We start from the raw sequence: 6600 nt of genomic DNA on the forward strand, positions 1-6600 counted from the left end.
TTTTTGTGAATTACTGAGTTTAGGCACGTTAATAACGTTTTAATGAAGTTGAATACAGTATATTCATATGTGTCAGTGATTTCATGTCAATTTGGCAAACATAAACATAAATGACCGTGGTGAAGATGATGATTAAATTAGGATTAAAAATCGAGAGCCGGGCTGCATTTCCTCCCGTTCGTTTTTTTCGAATAACCAAATTATTTTGTTAAATAACAACATGGTGATGTTTTGTAAATGATTACATGTCTCTTATTTAGCACAGTAGTATGATATCCGTGACATATGGATCTTAACAAAGTTCTGCTGTACATCCAGCATACTGTATCTCACTTTATTTCACATGAGCTCCAGTGTGGAACCCCACTGCACCCCCTGGTGGATCAATGATCCATTGCAGCTGGCTTCATTATAATTACATTTATCTATCACGGGGGCGGTCTCAAGTCAAGCTGGAGGTTTTCCCTTGAGCGAGGGCAGATCACGTACCAATCACGGCCCTCGCGTTTCAAACTGTCTGAAATGAATCGCTACATCTGTAAATTAACTGTAGATTACTCTGAGTGACCATAGACTGTATGTGACAAGCTTACAGTTAGTGACGTAACAACACCATAAATGCTGGTGGGTTGAAAGCAATACGGGAGGTAAAAATAACTAGAATAATTGTGATTTATTTATTGTGGCTTTTATGTTTTTAGGTATAAAATGTTATGTAATTCAGGCTTATAGTTCACCCTTCTCTAAAAGCCTTCAACAATGACAACATTCATAGTAATTTAATAAATCCTTCCAACACACATTGTAAAAAATAGCCAACTGTAACTTAAGAAATCATTCCAATATGTACATCTTCTGATGTAACAACAATAACATTATAAATAGTAACATAGCTGAACATGGTATTGCACATTTAGCTTTGAGTGTTTCTGACCTGAGATGTTTTTATTACATGAATTAAGGTGACTGAGGCTTTTTAACATACAAACTCATCAGGTATGAAAAAGGTGACAAGGATCCGAGCCCCCGGCTCCCCCACCCCACGGAATAACAGAGGATTTTAGCAGTCAGAACAACTAAAGCAGCAGTGTTAATAATAACAGAAACGCCAAAGAGTCACATCTAATAGAAATATATAAAAGCATTTATTTTTAAATTGTATAGCAGTCAGTTTATAATTTTGGCAGCACTATTGAGCATTTTGGAAAATGTATTTTCATGCCTCTGTGCAAGGCTTAAGTCTTTCTATCTTTATAGCCACATGGTGTAAAGTAACTAAGTTCATAAACTCAACAAGTACTATACTTGGGCACAATTTTGAGATACTTGTACTTTATTTAAGTATTTCAATGTTTTGCTACTTTTTTCTTCTACTCCACTACAGTTCAGAGGTACATGCTGTACTTTTCCTCCACTCCATGTATGTAATACCTTTAGTTACTTTACAGATGTGGATGAATGATGTGAAATATAATCAAGTGTTAATTCCGACTTTAGTTCCACCTGGAGTAAATCCACAAGCTACCCTGCAGTATACAAAGTCATTCAAACTAGCTGCACCTTTACCAGCTTTGAGAACACTTTCATGATCAATCATTATAAAACATATCATATCTATTATTCTGAAATGGACCAATCTGCACAATGACTACTTTTACTGTCGCTACTTTCACTATATTTTGATGATAATACTTTTCTACTTTTACTTGAGGAACATTTTGAATGCAGGACTTTTACTGTAACAGAGTATTCCTACACTCAGGGACTATTACTTTTACTCAAGTACAAGATCTGAGTACTTCTGCTTTTACTCAAGTACAAGACCTGAGTACTTCTACTTTTACTCTAGTACAAGATCTGTGTGCTTCTACTTTTACTCAAGTACAAGACCTGAGTGCTTCTACTTTTACTCAAGTACAAGATTTGAGTACTTCTACTTTTACTCTAGTACAATATCTGTGTGCTTCTACTTTTACTCAAGTACAAGATCTGAGTACTTCTACTTTTACTCAAGTACAAGACCTGAGTACTTCTACTTTTACTCAAGTACAAGATCTGAGTACTTCTACTTTTACTCAAGTACAATATATTTAAGCAATAGCTCACGACAGGCCGTAGTATATGCTCATTATATCACAGCTAAGGGGCGTGGTTCGGCGCACCACCAGCACACACACCATGGCAGATGCAAGTATCAGCGAGAGCAGATGCGCATTTGCAACTTGGAAATATAACCACTATTTTCAATTTGTGGGAATAAAGGATGCAACAAATATTACGGTCAAATGTAAACTGTGTGCAGGACAGAAAGCATTGTCCACTTGATTGTTGAGGCTACAATAAAGATGCCTGTCAAAATGTCTTAACATATATTTTGTGTTTTATTGTTCCACCACATTTCATAATGATAATTGCTACAATGATGTGGAGTTGTCTTTTCTCTTACTGTGCCACAGAACAACACAACAACTTGTATTTTTATTGTTATTATAAAGTAAAGTAACTTGTTAGTTACTTCTATAATTTAGTAACTAATAAAGAAACTAGTTACTTTTTTGAGAGCAGTAACTATAACTATTACTAGTTACTTTTTTAAAGTAACTTGCCCAACACTGGTCATTTGTTCTGGGAATGTCTTTTTCGAGCCTGAGACCTGAAAAACAGGCTCAGGGCTAAACTGGTTAAGGTCTTCTTTTTAATAAGAATCAATTGGGATCAATAAAGTACCATCTTATCTTAACATATCTTATAGTTTATTTTGGCACTCGACAATCACCTTCCCTGAATTTTACTCAAGTGTAACTAAAGTCTGATTTAAGTGTTGTTTATATTTCACATCATTAATCAGAATCTGCAAAGTAATTAAAATAAATGTAGTGGAGTAAAAATACCAGGTTAACCTCTGAATTGTAGTGGAGTATAACAAAGTAGTACATGTTGCTGTAACAAAAATTGTTCCCAACTCGGGATCAATAAAGTATATCTTCTTATCTTAAGATGATCGATGGCTACTGCTGGGCTGGACCCGTCCGAGTCCAGTTTTGGAAAGTCTGCCGTGGTTACATTCCATTTCAAAGAGCTGTTGACGCTCGGCGTAACCTTGTCGCACTGCCACTCCAACATCCAATCACAGGGCTTGAGTACTAATCACGGGGTTTGTAAAGCAAAGCGGGTGTTGTAGTCCCAAACAATAGCTGAGGATTCTGGGTAGTGTAGTGTCTTCGGAAACTATGTAGTGTCTAAACTCCGAAAAAAATATTTGTTTCTCCGGATCGAAGGTTAAAAACACAAAAGCATTGTACACAATTTAAATCAATCAATATTGCGTAATTACCAAGGATAAACTGATGTTTTTTAGTGGATGAGTAATGCAGATATCACTGTGTAATAATTTGACAGTTTCCGGTTTTATTATGAAAACTTTGTGACCGGAAATACTGTTTTCACCCCGTGAGGGTTGACGCCAACTTTACATGGACACTGCGTAAAGACGTAGCACACGTTATCCTGGCGAGACCTCAAATCATCTTCGTAATATCTATCAAACTATAGATCCTACACATCCACTGGACGTAGATTCTAAAAGTACAATATACACTTCTCGCTAGAAATCTAATGAAAAAGCATTTTAATGGCCAAACTATTCCACAATTTAGGATTTTCCAGAGAGGGTTATTTGTGAATAAACGACCCTCCGGAGCGTTTGCAATCAATGGAGCATGTTGTTTCTTACACGACCACTAGAGGTGCTACACTTTAAAACGTGACTATGGGTCGTAATAAGCTGCTGAACAATCGACCTATAGAGTGGCGAAGTCACGCCCATCTACTTCCGTTCCATGGGACCTTATTTCGGAAAAATTATGCATCGAAGTCAAGGAAGAGAGAAAACGTATATTTCGATCCCGTTTGAATTGTGCCATGAATTACACATATGATGTTTGTCAATCTTAAAAAATCATTTCCATGTCAAAAAACTCAGTTTGTCGTAAAACTGTTGAAATATAAGACTATGAAAGATACGCAACTAGAAAGACTACAAATCCCAGAGTCGCGTAAGTGATGTCATAACTGTTTTCCTCCATTAAGAGATAGCTAAGATCAGCGCTAAATAGATAGAATCTATCTAAATGGCGCTGGCTAAGATAAAATAACTTTAACAATATGCCTGTGTGCTTAGTACCAGGTTGTTATCATACCAGCAATGTGTCTTGCTCGTTCTTTCGCTTCCCTTCTGATGAAAGGACCAGGAGTGGCCGGATCAAGTTAGCTACCTAGCTAGTAACTAGCACGTTAGTTAGCATTACAGCCTTGTCCTTTTTATTATCAATCAATCAATCAATCAATCAATCAATGTTTATTTATATAGCCCAATATCACAAATGTTACATTTGTCTCAGTGGACTTCACAGTTTGTACAGAATATCAGTATGACAATACGACACCCTCTGTCCTAAAACCCCACAGTTTAAAGGGAAAAATGGGAGAAACCTCAGGGAGAGCAACAGAGGAGGGATCCCTCTCCCAGGACGGACAGACGTGCAATAGATGCCGTGTATAAATTGAAAAGATATACATTTGTAACATAGGTAGTCCAAATGTTTGGAAATGCATGTGTGTATAATAAGAAGATGAATCCACGAGGATATCCATCCAGGACTTATGATCCAGGACCACAGCCACGACTCAAGATCCAGGACTCGCAATCCATGACACAGGACCGCAGGATCATCCATGACTCCGGATCCCGGCGTATATAGACACCAAAAAGAAAGAAATTTGGGGAAGCTGTGTTAATCGGAACATGAGAGTACACAGGTATAGACAGAGAGAAGGAAGAAGTAAGATGTCCCCCGACAAACTAAGCCTATATCAGCAAAACTAGGGGCTGAATCTAATCAGCCCTAACTATAAGCTTTATCAAAAAGGAAGGTCTTAAGCACACTCTTAAAAACGGATAGGGTGTCTGCCGTCCGAACACAAACTGGAAGCTGATTCCACAAAAGTGGAGCTTGATAAGAAAAGGCTCTGGCTCCCATTGTACTTTTAGAGACTCTAGGAACAACCAACAACCCTGCATTCTTGGAACGCAATGCCCTAGTAGGACAATAGGGTATAATGAGTTCTTTATGGTAAGATGGCGCCTGCCCATTAAGGGCTTTGTAGGCGAGAAGAAGAATTTTAAATTCTATCCTGTGTTCTATAGGGAGCCAGTGTAAGGCAGCCAGAACAGGAGTAATGTGGTCCCTTTTCCTAACTCTGGTTAGTACACGAGCTGCAGCATTTTGAATCAGCTGAAGCGACTTGACTGACTTCTTGGTACACCCTGATAATAAGGAGTTACAATAATCCAGCCTTGAAGTAACAAATGCATGGACTAGTTTCTCTGCATCGTTTTGAGGCAAGATATGCCTGATTTTTGCAATGTTACGTAGATGGAAGTAGGCGGTCCTTGAAATTGATTTTATGTGGGTGTTAAAGGATGAATCCTGATCAAATATAACACCAAGATTCCTTACAGTCTCACTGGAGGCCAAATTAATGCCATCCATAGTTAATATATCTTTAGATAATTTGTTTCGTAGATTCTTCGGGCCAAGTACAATAACTTCAGTTTTGGTCGTGTTTAACATCAAAAAATTTAAGGTCATCCACGTTTTTAAGTCCTTGAGGCAGTCTTGAATTTTATTTAGATGATTAATTTCATCAGGCTTGATTGATAAATATAGTTGAGTATCATCCGCATAACAATGAAAGTTTACAGAATGATTCCTTATAATATTGCCTAACGGAAGCATATATAGGGTGAACAAAATAGGTCCAAGCACTGAGCCCTGTGGCACTCCATGGCTAACTTTGGTTTGCATGGAAGATTCATCGTTGACACGTACAAACTGAGAGCGTTCAGATAGATAGGACCTAAACCAGCCTAAAGCAGTTCCCTGTATGCCAACTAAGTGCTCTAGTCTTTGCAATAGGATATCATGGTCGATAGTATCAAATGCAGCACTAAGATCGAGCAAGACAAGAATAGAGACAAGTCCCTTGTCAGAGGCTATTAGAATGTCATTTGTGACTTTAACCAGAGCTGTCTCTGTGCTATGTTGTGTTCTAAAGCCAGACTGAAAATCTTCAAATAAATCATAGTTTTTTAAGTAATCACACAGCTGTTTTGCGACTGCTTTCTCAAGAACTTTTGAGAGGAACGGAAGATTAGAAATAGGTCTATAGTTGGCTAAAACCTCTGGATCGAGGTTGTGCTTTTTAAGAAGCGGTTTTATCACTGCTACTTTGAATGATTGTGGAACATAGCCTGATAATAAAGACAAATTCATAATATTTAATAAAGAAGTGCTAATTAATGGAAAAACTTCTTTTAACAGCTTAGTTGGAATCGGGTCTAAGATACACATTGATGGTTTAGAAGAGAGAATCATTGAATTTAATTGTTCAAGGTTTATGGCTGAAAAGCATTCTAGTTTACTATCTAGTGTAATATTAGAACTTACGTTTCCGGGAGCTGTTGATAACACTATACTGGTCAAAGGCAAGAGGTCATTGATTTTGTTTCTAAGAGTAACAATTTTATCGTTAAAAAAG

Source organism: Notothenia rossii, assembly GCF_949606895.1.
Source record: "Notothenia rossii genome assembly, chromosome: 6".
Classification (NCBI taxonomy): domain Eukaryota; kingdom Metazoa; phylum Chordata; class Actinopteri; order Perciformes; family Nototheniidae; genus Notothenia; species Notothenia rossii.